The sequence below is a fragment of the Rhynchophorus ferrugineus genome, unplaced genomic scaffold (genome assembly GCF_030347505.1).
Source record: "Rhynchophorus ferrugineus isolate W39M unplaced genomic scaffold, kcgeb_rfMv2 rfM9, whole genome shotgun sequence".
Lineage (NCBI taxonomy): Eukaryota > Metazoa > Arthropoda > Insecta > Coleoptera > Curculionidae > Rhynchophorus > Rhynchophorus ferrugineus.
Genome location: NW_027472588.1, coordinates 39,528,013 through 39,553,505, shown reverse-complemented (window position 1 = coordinate 39,553,505; position 25,493 = coordinate 39,528,013). Strand labels below are relative to the sequence as shown.

General features: G+C 34.0%; 1 protein-coding gene and 1 long non-coding RNA gene across 2 annotated transcripts in view; one reads left to right on the top strand and one right to left on the bottom strand.

Annotated features, from left to right (window-relative positions):
* The first annotated feature begins 12,597 nt into the window (after positions 1–12,597).
* Nost (Nostrin) overlaps positions 12,598–25,493 on the top strand; it is a 48,223-nt gene continuing 35,327 nt past the window's right edge. The window contains exon 1 of the mRNA XM_076415009.1: positions 12,598–12,866. The gene's annotated coding sequence lies outside the window, so the exon portion shown is untranslated. The remainder of the gene's footprint in view (positions 12,867–25,493) is intronic.
* Positions 20,985–21,483, bottom strand: LOC143202627 (uncharacterized). The gene is made up of 2 exons (XR_013007204.1): positions 21,354–21,483; positions 20,985–21,295 (listed from the first exon to the last, which is right to left on the bottom strand). It is a non-coding gene; the product is annotated as an uncharacterized LOC143202627 (long non-coding RNA).

Sequence of the window (25,493 nt, the reverse complement as noted above, 5' to 3'; positions counted from 1 at the left end):
GAAGGCTTCTTTAAAAGAGAGATATCGCATTGCATTTTTCGTTTAGTTGATCTGGGACACAACTTTTAATACGTAAAGAATGGTACTTAGTAGTAGTATTAGTACTTAGTATTTTATTAATTAGTATATATATATATATATATATATATATATATATTATATCTATATATTTTATTCTATTGATCTGTTATTCAATTTTTTTTTTATATCTTTAATGTACCCTTTTTACCAACGATGTTTTATCTGGACTGGACCTACTGCTTAACGTGGGCTCCGATACAAGATCTTCGGCATTACGCCTACCGACTAGCGCGTGACCAACTTAGAAATCATCCCAGAAGACATCCGGTCTTACCCAGCCTAGTTACTCGCGTGACATTGATCATTTTCCTTGTCGAATTTTACACTCTTGCCTAGGATAATCACAAATATTAAACAATCCCAGGCATCCATTTACGACCATGCCCCAGCAGGACTCGAACCCACGACTGTCGCAATAGACCGTCCTGTCGCCTTTACCACTGCGCCCACCAAGCCGGAGTATCTAAATTTTGATATCTAAAAGAAGGACTTGGAAGTATAACAAGATGTAAAAGCTAAAAGATTTGAAAGTAACAGATGTATATTAAAACGTCGCCGATGAATTCTGTCAAGTTCACTTGAAGACAATTTCAAAAATATGGATCCACTTTCTCGCGCACTTTATATTTATATTAATTGCTGTTACACATTTAGCAATATGACATAATTAGGAAATATATAATAACTGGTGATGATATAAATGGATTTCCAAACTGCAAAATGATGTTAAGAAATTAATTCGATGATACCTAGTGGTTTTTTATTAATTAGTAGAAAATGTAGGTGTAGTTTACATATATGTATATAAATGAATGGATTGTAACATATATTATATAATAATTTCCATTTTTTGTATTCAAATTTCAACTGTTTTCAAACGATTTGTTGGTAACGTTTGGTATTAGGACTGTTATTTGAGTGTCACAAAGTATTGGTTTTATCTCTGTATTCGCCTCTCAACTTATAACATGCGTTACAGATCTCTTCTCATGATTTTAGTCGGTTCGATTTTTAACTATTCAATATTCATAAACAAAATTTAAAACATCAGAAAAAATCACCAGCCTTATTTTATATTTCTTTATGACAGTAATATAGGTTATATTAATTTCCTTACTATTATACTAATAAATCTGAAATAAAATTTGAATAAACTGAATCATTTTAATTAGATACACACCTCCATACCATTCTCCACACCTTTATGATTGATTATCATACCAAACAATGTATTATTGTATTTTCCATAATGTTTTCAGCGAGTATTTGCCTAGGACTTACTGAGATATATGAAAACAATCAGTGAAACTAGCGATATATACCTCAATATTTTTTGTTAATACCAATTTCAACTTTTGGCCCGTGTGGTGTATACGATTTTTTTCATAGCCGGTCGAAAGTACCTTATTAACAACATTCAAAACAACATTGATGATTATTTTTAAGGTTAGAGGTAGCAACGTTAATGACAGCGGTAAACAGTTTGTTGTAGCGACAGAATAAATAGTCCCTAGTTAAGAGTGTCCGCATAAGAAATTCCTCCCGTCGTTATTGAGGACGCGGGTGTACTTCTCCCAGGGAGTAAATGTTTAACTTTCTTCCCTGTTATTAAGTACGAAAGAACGTACTTTTAACCGAGGTATGAAAAAAAATATTTTACTAAGCCTCTTGAAAGTTACCAGTTTCTCTTTTTGTCATGAAAAAATATGGGTTTTTGAGCTTAAAGGTATAGATGTAGTATAGGTGAAGATTATTGAATATTGTCGGAAGTTATATATTTCATTTGATATTCACGCCTATAAAACGCAAATAAATAATAATATGTTGATTTTTTCGTAGAATAATCGTAGATGTCAGTCATGTAAACATGTCGGTCAGTTACGTGTTTAAAAATGGAAGCATGTAATTGGCAGCTTACATGGTTTGTGATGAGGTTGTTATTTTAAAATTCTTGTATATGAGCTGGCAGGTTGTTTGATAAGTTCGCGGAGACACAGCGAAAAAGAAAAAAATTATTTGTAGTTGTAAAAATGACATATTTTAAAATATTTTCTTCCAATTTTTTGATACGTTTATTTTATCAATCCTCCAATATATGCACATCTACGTCGGCTATTGAATTTTGTTTTTTGAAAAAGTTCCCCGTCAAAAATAAGAAATATACAGTTACTTTTTGATCTGCAAATACCATTGTAATATGAATATAATGTAATAGCAATTAAAATGAGTTAGATAAAGTGGAGTTATTATAGCTTTGTCAAAGAAATATACAGGAATTATAGGGCATAGAAATATAGATAGGGGCTTTTGTAATAATAACAGCATTCCAAAAATATGGAATATAATGAATAAAAAGACACCTTATAATGATGAGACAGCCAGAAGTAATGAATATCCTAATTGAGAGTGTCAAAATAGCACAAGTATATGCATCTAAATATATATAATAATAGGTCATAGAGACATTCAAAATAATGGAAGTCAGGAGGTAGAAGTGATCACAAGAATTAGAAAAAACTTAAATGTATACTTTTCTATAAATAGCAAATTCATGAATAAAAATAAATATCAAGACAAACTGAAATGGAAGTGTACAATGCAGTTTACAGACCAATCCTAATTTTCGTGTACTGGATGTAGATATAATCAAAGGGAGATAAAAGTAAGATACTGATAGCACAAACCTAGAACTGTCAGGGATGTAACAAAGATAGATAGGGTGAAAAGAAATACGAATAATCACTGCAAGATTATATGGCAGAGATACAACTCTGTAAAGACACTTACAGTACATGGAGAATACAAAACAGTTAAAAATAACATTGGAAGCAAGGATGGAGAGGAGAAACATCAGAGGGCGACCTAAGCCTGGGACTGAAACTGCATGTAAAATAGTAGAAAACATTGTATATTCCCCCTACCGCAGTGTATTTTCAAGTAATGTTTCATAACAATATTGCGAAACATATTTTGACCGGTCACTCCAGTGAAAAGTAAATTTTTCTGAATGAAAACGCCGATTTTGAATATAAATCGTGCGCTTCTGATATCACACTTTCACTGGACAATACTTTATATTCTACGACATTCCAACTTATGATTCTCTGAATGAATCACTGCACCGTACAGGTTTTTAAATGGCCAACAGCGCCACAGTTCGTAATTTAATTGACTCAATTATGTTCCATGCACATTTTTCTCGGTATTGTTGACTAGAATTTATCTAAGCTGTTATACCAGGACTCTACGATGAGTAGTAAACACAAACATTAACAGGTCAATTGAAACGTTTCCCGGTCTACCATAGTAAAACACATTTTTTTGGCAAAATTAGTTTTTTTTCTTCAACATAATTCTCTTCAAGGGTGATATACTGATTATAGCGACCCTCCAACTTTTCGATGCCATTTTTGTAGTACGATTTGTCCTTTGCTTCAAAATAGGTCTCAGTTTCGGCGATTACCTCTTCATTCGACGAAAATTTCTTCTCAGCGAGCATTTTTTGAGATCTGAGAACTGGAAATAGTCGCTGGCGGTCAGATCTGGAAAATACGGTGGATTAGAAAGCAATTTGAAGCCCAATTCATGGATTTTTGCCATCGTTTTCAGTGACTTATAACACGGTGCATTGTCTTGATGAAACAGCACTTTCTTTTTCTACAAATGCGGCCTTTCCTTCCTTTCTCCAATAGCGCTATGTAATAGTCGCTGTTGATGGTCCATCCTTTTTCAAGGTAGTCAATGAAAATGATTTCATGCGCATCCCAAAATACAGACGCCATAACCTTGTCAGCCGACTATTGCATTTCCCCACGCTTTGGAGCGGGTTCATCGTGTGCAGTCCACTCGGATGGCTGTCGATTGGACTTCGGAGTGAAATGATGGAGCCATGTCTCATCAATTGTCACATATCGATGCAAAATCTCGGGTTTATTACGCTTGATCATCTTCAAACACTGCTCCGAATCATCAACGTCGTTGTTTTTGGTCAAAAGTGAGCTCGCGCGGCACCCACTTTGCACAGAGCTTTCTCATACCCAAATATTCGTGAATGATATGATGTACACATTCGGTTGATATATTTAGAGTGTCTGCTATTTCATTCAGTTTCAATCTACGGTCATTCAAAATCATTTTGTGGATTTTTTAAATGTTTTCGTCATTAACAACCACGTCTAAACTTAGCATACCAATCCTTGATGGTTGATTTTCCTGGGGCAGCGCCTGGAAACTCGGCATCAGCCAAGTTTTTTTTGACTATCGACTGTTTCGAGTGTTTTCAGTCGATAGTTCCCAACGCTAGTTTTAACAACGCTAGTTTTATATCTTTTGAAATTTTGCCGCATTTTAACCGCTTTCTTTTTACAATAACACTTCTTTCTCCGAATTTAGAATACGGACGATTGACAAACGTCACGGTTAACTTTTTAGCCCGTCATGTCATAACAAACAGGAACGTAATTGTTGTTGGTCTTTTTTATTGAGAGACAGTACAACGATCTTGTTTTTTTTTCTCTCAAAAACCGACGTTCATTTGTCGACTATGCGTATTGTTTATTGGAATTAAGCAACAATTTACAGAGTGTACGTGATCATTTACGTAATGACGGTTTAAGTGGTACTCGTTTTTTACTATACGATTAGTTATTTACTAACTGAGGGCGTAATTGATGTTACGTGAGAGTTGTAGTAGCTAAAAACGCGATACGATAGGCAAATTGAGGTGCATAAATGCAATTTTATTTTATATTGTTTTGTTATTTAGTATTATTTTAGGGACATAATAAGAAATTATATTAATTATAAGAAAATGTTATTTGGTCACCATAATTCTAATCAAAATCAATATATATATATATATATATATATATATATATATATATATATATATATATAAATTTTACTAAAACATTAAAAAATCCACAAAATGATGTACATCATATCATTCACGAATATTTGAAAGCTCTGTGCAAAGTGGGTGCAAAGTGAGTTCACTTTTGACCAAAAACAACGACGAATTGATGATTCGGTGCAGTATTTGAATCATTTCACTCCGAAGTCCAATCGACAGTCATCCGAGTGGACTGCACACGATGAACCCGCTCCAAAGCGTGGGAAAACGCAACAGTCGGCTGACAAGGTTATGGCGTCTGTATTTTGGGATGCGCATGGAATAATTTTCATTGACTACCTTGAAAAAAGAAGGACCGTCAACAGCGACTATTACATAGCGTTATTGGTCCGTTCGAAGGACGAAATCGCCGATAAACGGCCGCAGTTGAAAAACAAAAAGTACTGCTTCACCAAGACAAAGCACCGTGTCAAAAGTCTGTGAAAACGATGGCAAAAATCCATGAATTGGGCTGCGAATTGTTTCCTCATCCACCGTATTCTCCAGATCTGGTCCCCAGCGTCAAAAAAAATGGATAAAAAGAATTTCGCGTGTTGATAAAATATTGCTTTTTGAAAGGAAAAAATACAGGTGGCGCAAAAATTTGGCTTGATGCCGAGTTTCCGGACACTGCCCCAGGAAAATCAACTATTAAGGATTGGTATGCTAAGTTGAGACGTGGTGAAATGAGTACCGAACACGGTGAAAGCAGTGGACGCCCAAAAAAGTTGTTACCAACGAAAACATTAAAAACTTCCACAAAATGATTTTGAATGACCGTAAATTGAAATTGAATGAAATAGCAGACACTCCAAAGATATCAACCGAACGTGTACATCATATCAATCACAAGTATATGGGTGAATGAGAAAGCTCTGTGGAAAGTGGGTGGCGCGCGAGCTCACGTTTGACCAAAAACAACGACGCGTTGATGCTTTGGAACAGTGTTTGAAGATGATCAAGCGTAATAAACCCGAGTTTTTGCATCGATATGTGACAATGGATGAAACATGTTTCCACTATTTCACTCCGAAGTTTAATCGACATTCCTCCAAGTGGACTGCATACGATGAACCCACTCCAAAGCGTGGGAAAACTCAACAGTCGGCTGGCAAGGTTATAGCGTCTGTATTTTGGGATGTTCATGGAATAATTTTTATTGATTACCTTGAGAAAGGAAGGACCATCAATAACGATTATTACATAGTGTTATTGGAACGTTTGAAGGACGAAATCGCCGAAAAATGGCCGCAGTTGAAGAAAAAGAAAGTACTGCTTCACCAAGACAAAGCACCGTGTCAAAAATCCATGAATTGGGCTGCGAATCGCTTCCTCATCCACCGTATTCTCCAGATCTGGCGCCCAGCGTCTATGAAAACGATGGCGAAAATCCATATCGAAAAGTTGGAGGGTCGCTATAATTAGTGTATCACCCTGGAATTATGTCGAATAAGAAAATAATTTGCTAAGAAAATTTGTTTTACTATGGTAGGCCGGGAATTTTTCAATTGACCTGTTACATGGCACGTAGAAAATCACTTCGTTAAGTGATCTCCTCTACAAAATACTATTTTAATTAATTAGTCTTATTTTAAAACTTATTCTAAAGTCTGTATGTATCCAATAATCAGATCGGATGGTGTTAGATGTTTTAATCTATGCACTTCACTGTCACTTCGCATATTTAGCCGATTAGCGTGTGCAATGCGATGCACTGACACTCTTTCGAAGTACTTCACACAAACATGTTGAATTATAGTCGTTATTAGTTCTATAGGAATGTCGCCTTGTATCACTTCATTTAAAACACAGTACGGAGCATCGACAATGACACGCAACACTTTATTTTGGAACCGTTGTATGACGGATATATTAGGATTGCTAGCGGTTCCCCATAGTTGGATTCCATAGGGCCAAATAGGCTTGAGTATAGTTTTATACAATAATATCTTGTTATCTCGTGATAACTTGAATTTGCGTCCGATAAGCCAATACATTTGGTAGAGATAAGACTAACTAATGAAGATAATATTTAACTCTCTTATTGCACACTGGGCAAAATGTTGAACCACTAAGGGTAATAATAAAAAATCAACTGTTGGATATTTTTGTTATTAATATTATAGTTTAAACGATTTTAAAATATGTTATAATGTGCAATATACGGCATTCCTTTTTAATCCAATGCCCGATGCAAAACATACGACATATAGACGTACCCGTATTAATTACTCTCTTTTTTAACCTCTGGTTCATTTTATGGTAAAAAATTGAAACTCAACACCGTCTGCGTCATACTGTCGATGTACTTGAACAGCTTGTATATCCTCTGTCTCGTATTTCGTTAATTTCCTGTTTAAATTGTTATAATAAAAGCTAATCAACTATAAAAAGGGGTTTGTCTGGAGGATAGATAAATGAACGTAGTTAGCGGCATAGAAATAAGGCACTTAAATGGTTACTTCTCCTTTTGCAACTCGTACCGTTGTTACCAGCTTACCAGACGTCTTTTCTAAATTATATTTGCGTAATAATCTATAATTTTTAAGATATTTGTTATAATTTATTTATTACATTATTACTAGTCATTGCTAACTAACCTACAATTCTTCTTTACAATTACTTAAATCTAGGTATATAACTAGGAGGACCCATCGGCCTTAACTTAGTCTCTGGTGTAATAATGTTTATTTAGTAACACTGTTTTTCTATTGAATAACAGGTCAATTGAAAAGTCCCCGGCCTACCATAGTAAAACACATTTTTTTGTAAAAATTTTTTTTTGTTCAACATAATTCCCTTCAAGTTTGATACACTGATTCTAGTGACCCTCCAACTTTTCGGTACCATTTTTGTAGTACAATTTGTCCTTTGCTTCAAAGTAGGCCTCAGTTTCGGCGATCACCTCTTCATTCGATGAAAATTTCTTGCCCGTGAGCATTCTTTTGAGATCTGAGGACAGGAAATACTCATGGGGGGCCAGATCTGGAGAATGCGACGAATGAGGAAGCAATTCGAAGCCCAATTCATGGATTTTTGACATTGTTTTCACTGACGTGTGACACGGTACATTGTCTTGGTGAAGGGGCACTTTCTTTCTCTTCAAATGCGGCCGTTTTTCGGCGATTTCGTCCTTCAATCGGTCCAATAGTGCTATGTAATAGTCGTTATTGGTAGTCCTTCCTTTCTAAAGGTAATCAATAAATATTATTCCGTGAGCATCCCAAAATACAGACGCTATAACCTTGCCAGCCGACTGTTGCGTTTTCCCACGCTTTGGAGCGGGTTCGTCGTGTGCAATCCACTCGGAGGAATGTCGATTGGACTTCGGAGTGAAATAGTGGAGACATGTTTCATCCATTGTCACATATCGACGCAAAAACTCGGGTTTTGCTCCAAAGCATCAACGCGTCGTTGTTTTTGGTCAAAAGTGAGCTCGCGCGCCACCTACTTTGCACAGAGCTTTTTCATACCCATATATTCGTGATTTATATTATGTACACGTTCGGTTGATATCTTTGGAGTGTCTGCTATTTCATTCAATTTCAATTTACGGTCATTCAAAATCATTTTGTGGAAGTTTTTAATGTTTTCGTTGGTAACAACTTTTTTGGGCGTCCACTGCGTTCACGGTGTTCGGTACTCATTTCACCACGTCTAAACTTAGCATGCCAATCCATAATAGTTGATTTTCCTGGGGCAGTGTCCGGAAACTCGGCATTAAACCAAATTTTTGCTTCAATTCAATTTTTTCCCTTCAAAAATCAATATTTTATCAATACACGAAATTCCTTTTTATTAATTTTTTTTCACTATAAGAAAAGTTGCTTTACTGAAAATGCTATAATTCACAAACTAATGATCGGAGAGCTGTTAAATTTATACACGCATATTTTAAGGGTTAGGGCTAACTAAAAACATATGGATTTAATTCTAGTAGCGCCATCGATGTGTCAGACCGGGGACTTTGTAATTGACATGCTGTACCTCAAATGGCTTGATTCTATAGAATCTGTATCCTGTTCTAATGTTATCCAAGAGTTGTAATACGTCGATATTGGCATGAGAATGGATGGTCTTTCTTCATGTCTTCTTGCGATTTTTGATAAAGATATTGGGTTGAGGAGGAAAAAATGAGTTTATTTACTTTAATTTCAAACACTGTGTATGTGTGATTTTGATGTGACTTCAATCTTCTGATTTTCTAGCTGTATTGATTCCTGTTCTGTATTACGAGCTGTGACTTAGCAACTTTATTTTATGTTCTGGGCCGAAATCTTGGATCCCTTCGTATATCAATTTGAATTCGAGGTCATCGTGCAGCTCTTCGTTAGTTCCGTAACGATAAGCATTGGTAAAAGTGATGACAAAAATGTGGTATTTCGTAGTAATGTAGTGAAACATTTCCTTAGAATGATAACCATTTTAAGATTTCGTGACTAATAAGGATGTGATATAATGTTATAAGTTAATAGAAAATTGTATTTGCAGACTGGTTGCATTATATATGTAGAAGAACTAAATATATAATAATAATCAAATGTACTAGTTCATTTAGTTTCTAAAACATTACAAATGTATAAAGGTATTTCTTATTAATTTGTTTTAATTTCCTTTTAATTAAAATATCAGAAAATGATAAATTGGGAATGTTATAGATTTACGTAATTAACTAAGTACTTTTATTCAACATTATCTTTTTTGAAAACAATAGAATGAATGTTTACATAATATTTAAATGTAAATGAATTGCTTAAAATGTATTCTTATGCTAATAATATTTAATAAATCATCCTAGCCATGAATATTATGATAGTGTTTTTACAATTTTAATAATGTTGTATAAGAAGTATAAGTAGCAGTCAATTCAAATCACCAAATGGACTAGAGACTACAAAATTCAGCTTAATAACTCCAAATATGTTCATGTTAATTTTGGGTTTCGGTGGAATGAAGAAAATCTGATTATATCATTTGACGGATGCCCGATTCCTCAAGCAGAATCAGCTAAATACCTCGGAATGCATCTCGACAGTCGGTTAAATTGGAAACATCGTGTTAGAGAAAAAGCAGAGCAGATTGAAGTCAAGCAATTATCAATATAATAGTCGGAAAATACTCTCAACTTTATCTAAAATCAAATATAATTGTTTATAAATCAATCATAAAGCCAATTTGGACCTATGCAAATATGGTGTTGTTCTAAAAACATCAAACCAACCTCTACGATTAATTGCCAATGTTTATCGCTACGTAACCAACGAAGAGCTGCACTATGACCTCGAAATCAAACGGGTATACGAAGGGATCCAAGATTTCGACTTAAAACATGAAACACGGTTGCTAAACCACAGCAACGTGGAGACAATTAAAAAAAAATTATCGGTGGTAAACATTTGGTATAATGTTTACGCGTTATAAACAACAGTTTTTACGCTGTTATATGACGAAAAAAGCTGATGCGCCACTATAACCACTATTAAAAATGCATATTTTAGCAAATAAAGGTAGAACGGTGCTTCAGTAGAATACTCTCCAGACCAATCACAACAAAAAACATCAGCACTCAACAATTGACCAGGTCCACAGAATCACAGATGTTATTGAAAAAGCCTACGAAAGTCAAAAAGTATACTCAGCTATATTCTTAGATGTAGCACAAGCCTTCGATAAGGTTTGGCATGAAGGCCTTGTTCATAAACTACAGAAAATGCTACCAAAACAACACACCGAACTATTAAAATCATACATTACAACCAGAATGTTTAGAGTCAAACAAGAAGAAGCTTACTCTACAATAAAAGAAGCTAAAATAGGTTACCTAAGCTTACCACAAGGAAGTGTATTGGGACCCAATGCTTTATCACCTTTACACTTGTGATATACCACAAATGGAAAATATCACGATGGCTACATTTGCTGATGATACTGCGATTATAGTGAAGTGCGTAGACTCAAACGCAAACTACCATACGAACTGATTAATACACACATAGAGTGAAATTTAATAACCTAGAATAAGCTATAATAGTTTTTAGAATAAGTTAGGATATGCTTTAAAATAAGTTAGAATAGTATCTAGAATAAGGTTCCATTTCCATTTGAACTGATGCCAAACAAACAATACACGACCAATCATCATAAAACTTCGTCTGCATATGCTGACATAAAAAAGCGACCGATCACAACAACTTCTAAAAATATCCCGAGCATTTCTTCTACGCTCTTGTACCTTCTGCGACTAAAACAGGCTATATCGTAATTTTAGAAAGTAGATCAACTGGATGCAACCGTTCCCGGCCGTTGTCATTGATAAATTAAAACTAAATGACCCGCGAATGGTTCTTAAAATTCCCCGTAAAGTGTCCTGCTGACAGATGGATCGATAAAAGACTCCCAAAGATTCCAAAGAACCTCTCGTTCGGTTTCGTCCTAACTTAAATACTGCTCTATTAACCGTAAAGCGTGTTGGGCTGACGTGTTTACTAGAGAAAAAAAACGTAAACATAAGTTTTCAGTGTTTTGAGTGTTCGATGTGGGGGGTCACGACCAAACTACACGACGGCGGACTTTATTAGTTAAATTTGCATCTTTTCTATTACTAATTGTAATAATATCCGGTGTCCTTGCTAATTCAGCGTTTATTTCTGGTAATGATTTAATATCTATTATTGAAAAAACGCTTTTCTTAATCATATGAAAATAGTTTCGAAATCACCACTCGACAATTGACCAACTGCACTCGACGAAATTATATACTGCCCTGCAATATTCGTGGACGTCTCGTAAGTTTTTTACCGGGTATGGCATTTGGGATTAATCTAAAGAATAAGCAAATAGCGTAGAGTAGATAAAGTTATAAAAATGGCACCACAAAACATAAGTTTGTTTTTAAATATGTTTTAAAGTCTCCTTTTACGTCTAGGGGTTTATTTAGACTGGATCTGTAGTTTAACGTGGGCTTCGAACCACGGTCCTCATCATTAAACCTACTGACTGGCGAGTGACCAACTGAGAAATCATCCTAGAAGACATCCGGTCTTACCCAGCCTGGTTACTGGCGTGACTGGGATCATTTTCCTTGTCGGATTTTGAACTCTTAGCATAGGGCAACCACAAACATAAATTTACGACCATGCCTCAGCAGGATTCGAAACCATGACTATCGCAACAGTAAGCGAACCGTCCTGTCGCCTTTACCATTGCGCCATCAAGCCGGCTCTAATTTTATTAAAATTATACCCAACATTCTAAAAAAGAACAAAAACCATCTATATTGCATAGTGTTGAATAGTGAGAAGTTGAGTGAATTTACATTTTTATATCTAGTATTATTTAGTAAATAACATTAAAGACCAAAGAAGTGTATAAATACAGATAATGTTATTTTTATTATAATTTATTTACAGTTAACTCAATGGAAGGAATAAAAAAAAAAAAACGAATCATAACCGATGTATACGTACCAAATTCATTAATTTTAATTTTCATAAACTTTCCGATCACGTGGTCAGGTAGCAAGAAACCGAACGGCGCGGACCCAAACGTTCGAAAATTCAACGTCCGTGCACGCCGTCCGGTCCCGACCCTACAGTGTATCTCCGTATTATTAGCAAAGGAGGAGCCACACATGTGATAATAATAGATACCGTCAAACGAAATGAATTTTTAGCTTCGAACACACTGCGTTGGCCAGAGACCATCGCTAGTACCCGAGAAAATGCGGTGAAAAGTACGAGAGAAAGAAACAAAAAAAACGACGTTTCGAAACCGAACAGTGCGAAAATTTTAGTGCCATGAATGCCGTTTAGTTTGTGATATAAATCGTGGGTGTACGTGAGTGAGTTTTCCCAGTGACATAGTAACAAGATAGAGGAGGCAATAAAACAAGAAGGTATAAATTAAAATGCGTGATATATTTTTGCGAAAAGTTTTGCCAGTTTGGCCGGTCCAAGATGCAAACAAAACGAAATATATCTCGTAAAACGTGACGAATGGTGCAAGACGAAACAACATTTTAAATATTGGTTTAATTTTTTCGAGTCGTCGGTTTTTTGTTCGGATTCTTTATTTCATGGCGGGGGAATCGATTGTTTATGAAGATTAACGGAAAGGTTTCTGTAAAGTAGGTCTTTAAATACGACTAAATTAATTATTTCGATCGATAGGGAGATGGTATGGAAAAATATTGATTTTATTGGACCAGTGGCTTTTACTGACTTCATTTTGATGAAATAAATTTTAGTTCAAGACAAAATTATGATTCTTTTTTTATCACTGTGTCGTACAATACAACATATTTGAATTTCTCTCAAAACTACATATAATTTCATACTACATGTATACATTTTATTAGTCATGATACACTGGTCATTAATTTAATGGGTTTTTAATTTTAAACAATTTAATTATCCACCTAATGTGAAATAATTTTTATCCTAAGTTTAAGTAAAACGATGGATAATGTTTTAAATGTTTGAGGATAGTTTATCGAATAGGTTTCTACAGAGGAAGTCATGTATGTCAATGCAGTTATGTCAATTAATAGGGAAAAATATTGATTTTATTGGACCAGTGGCTTTTACAGACTTCATTTTGATGATGTAAATTTTAATTAATGACAAAATTATGAATATTTTTTATCACTGTGTAATACAGTGCAACACATTTTAATTTCTTTCAAGATTATATGTGATTTCGTACTAAATAATATACATTTTATTGGTCATGATTCACTGACCATTAATTTAATGGTTTTAATCAATATTAACCGTATTATTACATCAAGTTATATAATATTCTTTTTTATTAGTGACAGTTTTGCTTTGTTAAATTCTATTAAATTAATGATTTTGCGTCAGAGTTTCCATGTTTTTCCTGATATTAAATATCATAATAGCATATATTTCTTACTAGTAAATTAATTGATAAATTCAATGTGCATTATGTTAAATTATTTAAAATAAATAATGATTTAGTGTTTAAAAATGTTATATATAACCAAATAATTAAATTATCCATCATTTATAAATGCTTCTACTGTTACAAATTATGAAATCATTTCTGTATGTTAGATTTCATTCACTGAAATAATGCACATTGTTTTAGACGGTTGGGGATCAAATTCATTTGAAAATTTTGTTGGTGATGAGTACCATGATATAAAATAATGTCTATTATCTAATTTAACATAATATTTGACAAGAATTGAGCTAAATATTTGATTGATCCACCTCACTGAATTATTTTTAGCGAGTATTGCAGTGATGTTTTATAATATTTCTTATTAAATATTTAAAAAATTAATTAATATTGACATAAATAATGAAATATTGTAATAACCTTAATTATATGGTAAGACATGGCTTAAGCATTAAAAATAATAACGTTCAGCAGTATTTTAAGGAACTTGGAATGTAATTGGGATTAGATTAGGCAAAAACAGGCCCCAGGAATCTACGAAAGCAGATCAATGTCGTGCGTTAAAACCTGGAAAGCTGGTAATGAATGTCTGAATAATCTCTTCTGAACTGTTGGTTTACTAAATCCTGCTGTGCAAAGTTAGCACTTTAACTGACCTACGAAAATATGACCACAGAAACGCAATAGAAAGGACAATTTTGCTATAGAATCTAATAGTACGAGAGTGAGCTGTTAGCCATAGCTGAAGGGAACCCAAAAACCTTGAATGAAACCTATCCCAGTCTAAACAAGGGGTTACCTATTTAAATATAACGAAAGAATGTATTTAAATGTTCGAGATAGACGGATGTTCTCCATTAAATCAAACAAAATTAATAAGAAATTAAATATTTCGACGACATTTCGTTATTTTATTCATAATGGTGCCATTATTTGTTCTTCGTTGATATCTTAAATGCTGATTCACAGACTAATGACTAGCAGTTAGTGTTAACATGAACTAAATTCTATTAGTTTAAAGTATTATTGTAAACTGGTGTATTATTTTCTTGAAAATAATGGTATGTTTTTATTAATATTTTATTTTTTAAATATTCGGCACTTCTTTAAACCATTTTAGTACGTTTCCTAGAATGTAATAATAAGCAAAGGTTATTCAATCTGTTGTTGTTCCTAGAAATACGACTCCGAAAAATTTCCAGTCCAAAGACTTGCAGGCCAGCTTACAAATCAGACCCTTTTTTATGTAGGGACACTATTGTGATAGCTATCTCATTCATAAAATGATTTTAGAAAATGTATTGTTCGATTACAGCTGTCGATGCCTTTCGTTCTTTTTTTTTAATATGTCTGAAATAGTCGGCCTGCTTTTATTAATTCTTGTAGCTTTTGTGATTTAGTTTTCTGTTTATAGTTTATGTAGGTATTTTTACTAATAACAGGTCATTTGAAATGTCTCCGGCCTACCATAGTAAAACACATTTTTTTGGCCAAAATTAGTTTTTTATTCAACATAATTCCCTTCAAGGGTGATACACTGATTATAGCGGCCCTCCAACTTTTCGATACCATTTTTGTAGTACGATTTGTCCTTTGCTTCAAAATAGGCCTCAGTTTCGGCGATCACCTCTTCATTCGACGAAAATTTTTTCCCAGTGAGCATTCTTTTGAGATCTGAGAACAGGAAATAGTCGCTGGCGACCAGATGTGCAGAATACGGTGGATGAGGAAGCAATTAGACGTCCAATTCATGGATTTTTGCCATCATTTTCACTGACTTGTGACACGGTGCATTGTCTTGGTGAAGCAGCACTTTCTTTTTTTTTTCAAATGCGGCGATTTCGTTCTTCAAACGCTCCAATAACGCTATGTAATAGTCGCTGTTGATAGTCCTTCCTTTTTCAGGGTAGTCAATGAAAATTATTTTCGTAGGATAACGTCGACCATGTGATGTTGATGGGTTCCGTTCCTCGTGCTATCCTTCCATGTACGTGTCGAACACCTCTCGAGTGGCTTATGTTGAGCTGGTTTATCTGTTAGGCACTTCGATCACGTCGGGATCACCAATTGTAGAAATGTTCGCCTGGTCGGTCTTTTTAGAATGTTTTCTCTTAAAATCGAGCTCGCGGTATTCCAATTTTCCTATCTAGAATTTTTATCCTTACTCCTTTTGACTTACAACAAGTAAAAGAATATGGAATACGTCGAAACTTCTTTAATGCAGCATATAGAATAGAAATTGACGTTTTCCATTTGACAATAGTGACTGGTACAGAGCTTTTGCAATGAAAAATAATCGCTAGAATTTCAGAGAGACTGACAAAAATGCAATTTGTCCCAACAGAAGAGCTCAAATTAATATCTAAATAACCTCTGGTCAAATAAGTTCGATAAGGATCCTTGTTTAACACTGTTTTTCCACAAACTGGTCAGCTATATATTGGAACATTTTAATATTATACTATTTTCAGTCTAAAAACCTATCCCTAAAGTATAACAAAGAAAGATATGAATAAAAATAGGGAGTAGTAAATTAAGCAGTCACTGTTAACTGTAAATATGTTAATGGGATGTGTCGTTATCAGCGTCAGCGAGAGTAAATATGTTCAAGAGTCTGTTTAACAGAGGATTTATCCCATCAGCTGGTTAGGAAACTTGCGAATTCACATCCAAGACGACGTGTATACGTATCTTTATTAATAAAATCGTTATAGCACCGGTTAAGTCTTATCTTTATTTTTTTATTTAAATTGTATTGCGTACGAAATGGCGTGTACGGATGCATGATAATTAGTTATAATTTATAATGATTACGTAGGGATCTTTGTAGGTATTTATAAAGAAAACGACACAATATTTCATTATTTTATATATTTATTTTAGTAAAATCATTAGAAATCGATATGTACATAGGGCCCATAAATTAATTTTAAATGATTTCCAACATATATTGTAAATATGCATTAATCGCATATGACAGGAAGACTAATTTCGCGAAGTTGCGATAAGAGCACCAGACTTAGTTTATGTGAATAATCCCCAAATGATTCCAGCTTCGAATGTTGCGGGATGTCATGAGAAATGCTTTAAAAAGAGTCGAAAGTTGCATAGCGAATTGCGGTAACAATTTAGCCGATATAATTTTTCAATCATAACGAAAAACAACGTAATGATCAAAATGGTAGCGGGACTTTTGCCCCACGTTGTATAAGGCGCGTCTCTAGATATATGGACATTTTGCATCCTGAAAATGGAAATTGCGATCTTTGTTAGTTCAGTGAGTCCAGATAAGTCCAGATTGAAGAGCATAGTTCCCCATTTTTCTTCGCTCCTGAATTCGGAGTCTCTTCTGTATTATTTTCTCTGAAGAGATTTGCTTGTTCCCTGGAGAAATTAGTGCAGCATCAATTTGGAATTTCGATCGTTGATGTAACTTGGGAGTATGCATTTTCGATATAACTAGCAAGCTTCCATCCTTCTGGTTCCTTCTTCAATTTGGTATTGGCATGATTAATTGGTAATTTGGCATGATTCAATCGGGTTAAGTGACCCGATTTTAGTAACAAATCCTGTTATAGTTTCCAATAGGTTTTTCATTTCGTTGATTGGAATGACGCTCCAAGTTATCTGCTAACAGTTAGTAACACCGAGAAATGGTCTGAATCCAAAAATCTGTGATACGTTGGGTATTTCCTTGTATCGAATTAGTAGGTAGGCTCATTAGGAATGATGAGATCGAAATTCAAAGTGTCGCTGAGGTTGATGATGAGGCTTCCTTATGTATTTAGAAACTTTGTAGTTCAAGAGAAATTGTGTAGTAGCATATAACAGGTCAATTGAAAAGTCCCCAGTCTACCATAGTAAAACACATTTTTTTGGTAAAATTACTTTTTTTTATTCAACATAATTCCCTTCAAGAATGATACACTGATTACAGCGACCCTCCAGCTTTTCGATACCATTTTGTAGTACGATTTGTCCTTTGCTCCAAAATAGGCCTCAGTTTCGTCGATTTTCTTCCCAGCAGGAATTCTTTTGAGATCTGAGAATAGGAAATAGTCGCTGGGGGACAGATCTGGAGAATACGGAGGAAGCAATTCGAAGCCCAATTCATGGATTTTTGCCATCGTTTTCACTGACTTGTGACACGGTGCATTGTTTTGGTGAAGCAGCACTTTCTTTTTCTTCAAACGCGGCAGTTTCTCGGCGATTTCGTCCTTCAAACGATCCAGTAACGCTATGTAATAGTCGCTGTTAATGGTTTCCGTTCTGTTCTGTTTCAAGGTAGTCAATGAAAATTATTCCATGTGCATCCCAAAATATAGACGCCATAACCTTGCCAGCCGACTGTTGCGTTTTCCCACGCTTTGGAGCGGGTTCATCGTGTGCAGTCCACTCGAATGACTGTCGATTAGCATCAGGCGAAATTCTTTTTTAACCATTTTTTTCACAATAACAAAAGTTGCTTCACTCAAAATGCTATAATTCACAAACTAATGATTCGACAGCTGTCAAATTTATACACGCATCTTTTGAGGGTTAGGGCTAACTAAAACACATATGGATTTATTTCCAGTAGCGCTATCTATGTATCAGGCCGAGGACTTTTCAATTTGTTTCAACAGTACAACTGTGTAGTATAACCTGTTAGTTTGTAGTAGTGTTCCATTATTATCGAAGTTACGTCGATGCTGGTGTACCCTTGTCATAGAGAGGGGTAATGTTTTATATCAGCTTTGTTGTTAATTACTATGTCTCTATTGACAACTTCAGAAATGTTTGCAGTATGAAACTTCACAGGGGAAAGCTTTAGGCCACCACGCATTCACCTACATCAAAGTCTAAGGTTGGCAACGCTGGTGGAGTGGTACCATGCGGTTCCCAACTCCTTTTTCTTTTCTCTACCCCCTTCTAACAGAACCACTTCCACAGCGCTACCGTACTTCCTGTATCTTAACGTAATATCCTGTCCATTCTCCTGTCGGCCACATTTTATTCAACCAGTGTTTTCAGTTCCCGTGCGAATTCCTTCCCCGAAATAATAGTGAGTGTTCGGACAACAACAATCGCATCGACAGCCACACATTCCAACCGACCAGACGAACATTCCTACAATATAATTAATATTGTCATAACAGTTGATTAAGCACGGATCTGATACGATACACAAGCATTTGCAAAGGCATCTGGAAGGGAGTCCTTCTCCATTGATGATTGATTCTTAACTATTCTTTGGTGAACTAGACATATTATCTAGGGCAAATGAAAACAGCCCAAAATACTTGATTCAGTTTTTCAGCCCGAGTCAGTGGCATCATACGTCTTGTGAAAAAGTGGCGAAACATTCGGTAAATTCGGTTAAATAAATTGTACGATAAAAACGTCACCAAGTTTCCTCCGACCCAAATTATATATATCCAAGCTGTTCGGGCGTGAAAAAATATCGTGTAAAAGTCAGTGAGATATTATTTAATACATAAACACTATAATACTATATTATATAATATACAAACACTTCGAGATATTAAAATTAGGCTTGTTTTCCCCCCAATTCGTATTACGAAAAGAACCAGCGCATTCTCACTTATTATTGACAACAAAAGCCATTACATAAACATCAAACCGTAACAGTAATTGAATGTTATTCGAGACTGTAACAACACAAAAGTTTGGTATAGTAAAAAATGGTGATTTCCGAGTCAGAATCGTTACGAAACTGTTCGGTCCGGTTGTTGACATCTCGATGTTTCACTGCTGTTTCTGATCGGGTTGTTTCAGTAAATTTAATTATTCTGTGATGGTCATTTAAGTTGCGCATTGTAAGGCCAATCAAACTTACAGTATTTGCGTCAAGCCGTTATAATATGGTAAATTTCTATGGATGTTTAGAGATTATTTAAACCAACCATCTGTGTCGTTACGAATAAGATATTAGTATATTTCTAACAGATGTTTTTTAATTAAATTATATGTTATACTAGCTCAATCTAGGTGTAAAATATATTTTTTTAAATTTATTTATTACATTATTACTAGCTGTTGCCGAATATATAGTCTATTCAAAGTATTTTTTTAGTAATGCGTCGTGGATATTTATGACGTCGAAACATTACAATATTGCCGCATCAACTCTGAGTTTTAGTTCAGTTTGGCTTTGTAATTGAACAAAAATGTTATCAAATATAATTTATTTTAACATTATAGTACATCTAATAAGTATATTATCGAAGGACTTAAAACTACAATTAAGCACACAGGTATAATAGTTTGTAGTTTAGGGTAAATGATGTGGCTCGGTGAATGGAGGTAAATCGAAATAAAACAGTGGTATTTACATAATGTGACCGTTATTTATTGACAGTATAAAAAATGAGAAAAATACAAAGATAAAAAGGATGGCAGCGGAGTTACCTGAAGACGAGGCTTGGGCAGTCGATGGTGGCACGTCTTAACCAAACGAGGGTTGAGCACTGAATGACCGAAATACCCTTCAATAATATCCCAGATAAACGTCTCGGGGTTGCCGCCAGCTATTCGGTGTCGGGTTCCAATTGGCACCCCGCCCGTGTTCAACATCTGGGATTATATTTCTGGGTATTTTGTAGACCGTTATTCCACGATGTAAAATTCGACATGCCTCAATTCGCTACAGTAGGTTAGATTTGTTTTGTTTACATTAAAATTTTTTCCACACCATCCATGAGCTAGAGTTTCTAGGCGCGTTTTTTATGTAGTGTTATGCCCCTGGAGACCTAATCCACCTAATTAACAGTTGTATATCTGAGAAACATATTTTACTTTCATTCGAGAGCATATTAACTTTTTACGTTTAGTTCTTATTTCCTTCGATGGTGTGTTTACGTGGCAAATCATCTTGGTATCACTGTATTTTTACTTCTTCTTCTACTACCTGTGTATACCATTCTTGACCAAATTAATCACTGAATTATGTCTAATCCGTTTACCATATCTACAAAACAGTTAGTAGTCATTCTCTCCTCATACGTTCTAATCTAAGGTTCATGTTTAATTTTGAACAATTACAATCATATCTGTGAAAACAAATCTTTCACGCCCTACAATACCATTTTCTACAATTATATTCAATTAATTATGTGCATACCTTTAGTTCTTTCCACTCTCATCACTCTGTGTCAGGTATTTCCAGAATTATCAAATATCCTGAAACTTTCCTTCGTTCGCTTTCACTTTACGAATCACTGCCCAATTCAATCACTAAACTGTTAATTTCTAATCTGTCTAAAACATGTTCACGATTCCACCATTTATCAGTTACTTCCTTTATATGTCTTATCGAGTTCATCCAAACCGAAGGTGTTATGGTTGACAATCCTTCCTTCCACATATTTGATGGAATATCCTTCTCAACCAGCAATATATCTGCAATTACCTATTAATAAACATAATGAACAACAATGAATGCTATTGAAACTTTTACCTTTTTCCATCAATTTTTGTTGTCTTTTATTGCCACTTTTTTTTTATTTTCTAGTCAAGGGTGTCACAATGAACCATTTTGAAATATTCAAGTTTCTTATATTATTTTATGCCTTTAATTGAATTCTTTTGAGGTAATGTCTGGAAGTTCTATTAAACCTCTCCGACAGTTATATTTACACTATTTAAACCCTATCTCCCTAACACCTTACTAACGGAATTTGCCAGCAAAAGGTGGTCTCCATTAATTTAGCGTACATCTGACAACCAGACGGCGACCGGCTGTCAGATGTATGAAAAATTCTTGAAAGCCATAGTGATAAGAGATATTAACTCTTACGTATACATTATTTAGTTTTTAGATTTACTCTAATGTTAAAACAAGTTATATTTCATAATATTTTTGTTCAATTATTTTATTTATATTAGAATTTTTTTGTAGGTCAAAGCCAAACTGAAGTAAAACTCAGAGCTAATTCGGCAACATTGCAATATTTCGACGTCAGAAATATCTCATTACTAAAACAACTTTGAATAGACTACTCTATATATACAGCCGAATACAGAACCTACTCCTTTTTTGAAGTCGGTTAATAAAACAAATTAATTGGATACTACACAACATTTTGTAATATTTGCCATATTTCAAAAAATATGGTTTAAAATAGTAATACGTTTAAATTTTTTTTCTTCTGTTTTGAATATCGAGAAATCAGTAACACGTCTAGTGGACTAACTAAAGCTATACGTTCAAATCTGTAGAATTCATGATTATACTGATATGAAATTGATTTTAAATTGTTCTTATGTAATTGGTTACATTCAGATATTATCTAGAATGAAATAATTAACTTATATCATTTCAGTGTCTTTTTCTTTTCGTAATATAAATCAAATAAATAATAACTAGGTCTTATTTCAATATATTAAGCTCCAAACGTTTTTGAATGACTTGTCGTTTTTAAAATATCAAAACCCCTTTTTTATATAATATAGTTTTTTTCCGCTAAATCAAGTTAACACGTATTAGATTATTTTAAAGCGTTTTTTTTTATTTTGTTCGAAGTGGACTGTGGAAGTCTGTCGTTTTTTATTCAAATTAAATGCACTATCGCTGAGGTTTTTTTCTTGAAAAAGGTATATCCGGTCAGGAAATTCATTCCGGTATGGGAAATGCGTTTAGAATTCGAAAGTAACTTCTTCAGCGTCGAACACACCACGCGTGGCTACAACCAGGAAGCCCTATAAACAGAAGATCACAGGATGGCCGTTAATAACACTACCAACTTACTAAAAAATCTCTAATATATATAAGTTATTTGAACATTTTTTCATGTAGGTTAAATTTTCATGGTACTAATGTTAGGTACTTGCTTGTACTATGATAATTTTTTCACCCTAAAAGAGTATTTATTGAAGTTATAGGTAAATAAATGATGTGGCTCGGTGAATGGAGGTAAAACGAAATGAAACAGTGGTGTTTACATTATGTGACCGTTATTTATTGGCTGTATAAAAAAATGTGAAAAATACAAGCAATTGAGTACTGAATGAATCGAAATACTCTTCAATAACTTCCCAGATAAACGTCTCGGCATTTTGTTGTATTGACCTGAACAAGTGGTAATAAGAACGCTAATTGCAGCAGAAATTCCTATTCGAGCTGTAACAATATATTCTTCATAATTGTCGAAATAAATGTGCTGCTAATCTCTATTGAAATATGTCTCTCAATCTCCCTTCCAGAACTAGCGCTTGTCGTAGTAGATCCACTTTTCATTGCTAATGACAATACGTCATAGAAAGCTTTTTTTTTTGTCCTGTAAACAATGAAACTTGCAGTCGATTCGTCTGGTAGCCATCTTGCCTTCTTCTGGACCTTCTTCCATCGCATGCAAACATTTATAAATGGTTAATTCATCAACTGTTGTAAGCTGTCTGGAAAGTTCTTTGAAAGTTTGAACTGGGTTTTCACCCAATAAACATTGCAATTCACCGTCTTCTAACTTTTTTGGTCGTCCAGATTGTTCTTTGTCATTGACATTAGAATCGCCATCTTTACATCGTCGACACAGTAGTTACATTTCATGACAAGAACCTCATGAGGTAACAGTCATGGCTCCAATTTTGGAAGCTGTAAATTAATCGACAAAAAACCCAAGTCATCATTTTTCACCTTACTCATTCTTTCTAGCAAGAGACGAACAACAATAGTCAACACAAAAAGTCACTGTCATAAAAAGGACATATTTAATTTAAGACTATATCATCAGTGGTTAATAAAACCACTGTTTGTCCAGAGCAAGTGTTTTTGATTATTATTTCGACTTGTTTGTTTTTTATTTGAATACTCTTGTTTTTATTGATCACGATAAAATATGTACCTTGTGTGACCTTGTAAACCTTTTGAACAATTAGAAAAGCTTGATTCCGTTAAATTTGTTATTTGACTATGAAATGAACCATTAAAAATCATTCTTTGTCAGTATTTTTTTTTCAATTCATTAAAACAACCTTTTGTGTTACTTTTACAGTGTTAATGGTCTAGATCTGTCAATTTTTTATGACACAGTCCTAATATACTTTTTAACACTATTATATTTTCGATTGAGAATAAGCAACAATACGTACATTAAGCATTATCGCAAAGTTTATCGCGGTATTTTGGTTATTTTAATTATAAATCACGTTGTTGGAACAACAAATACAGGTACTCGTAATACGCACATTTTGTCCGGCCTTGGACTTAATATACCTTTACCTACCATTTAATAAAATTACTAGGTACAAAATTCAGTGTAATAACATCAAACAAAAACTACTTGTTTACATAGATTCGTATATATATATATATATATATATATATATATATATATATATATATATATATATATATATATATATATATATATATATATATATATATATATATATATATATATAATATATATATATATATATATATATATATATATAACGGTCCTCAGCATTAAGCCTACCGACTGGCGAGTGACCAACTCTAGAAATCATCCCAGAAGGCATCCGGTCTTACCCAGCCTGGTTACTGGCGTGACTGGGATCATTTTCCTGGTCGGATTTTACACTCTTGCCTGGGCATTCACACATTTTAAACAATCACAAACATACATTTACGACCGTGCCCCAGCAGGATTCGAACCCGGGGCTATCGCAACAGTAGGAGGACCGTCCCATTACCTTTACCACTGCGCCACCAAGCCGGCGTATTTAATATATTTAATATTTTAACAATATTTTTGAAAATTTCATGTATCAAAGAACTTAAGTTTTTAAATATCTAGATGGACAACTAATGTTATCAATAACATATTGATATTCTATAGGACATATTCTATTAGGACATTTTATTGCAATTCTATCTATATACATCTCCAATTTATATAGAGATTACATTTAAAAACGTCTATATCAACCATATCATCCATATTTGTATATGTCATTCATCTATCTCAAAGCAAAATATTCATCTTGCAGATTATCGTACTTTTCACCTGGTCTCCAGTCAAGACATCATTATCTTCACAAAACAATAATTTATTTACCTATGTTCTTTTATAAAAATATATACTTTTTTCTTGTTTGTTTTACTCCTCCACCCTCAGAGTAGTAGTTATTAGATCATTAGGGTGTCGTTGATGATTAATATTATATGTTTTGTTCATTCGATCCAGGTTAACTCTTGTTAGTACATTCAAGTAATATCTATTTTTTATGAGTTACTATAATTTTTGCTACTATTTTTGATAGACAAATCCCAGACTGACTCTCTAGGTTTTGGTTGACATATTGTTCATTTACTAACCTAAAACAAATTAACCATCCATAATTACAGCAAAATATGTATAACAGTTATAATTACTTTTAATATTACTTCTAGTACAATTGTATATCATTTCTCTCATACCCTTTGCACGTTTTTTATTTGAACAAAAAGAATAATTTTCTTCTTTGCTTCTTGTTATTGTTTTGAAATCTGCAGTTATATCGAGGTGAAATTTTGGCTTCTGTTTGATCTCCTTGAAAATGTTTTTTTTTATTTGGTGGTTAATATTCCCAATACAAACAAAATTGATACTGTTTTGATATTTTAACTATGCTATGA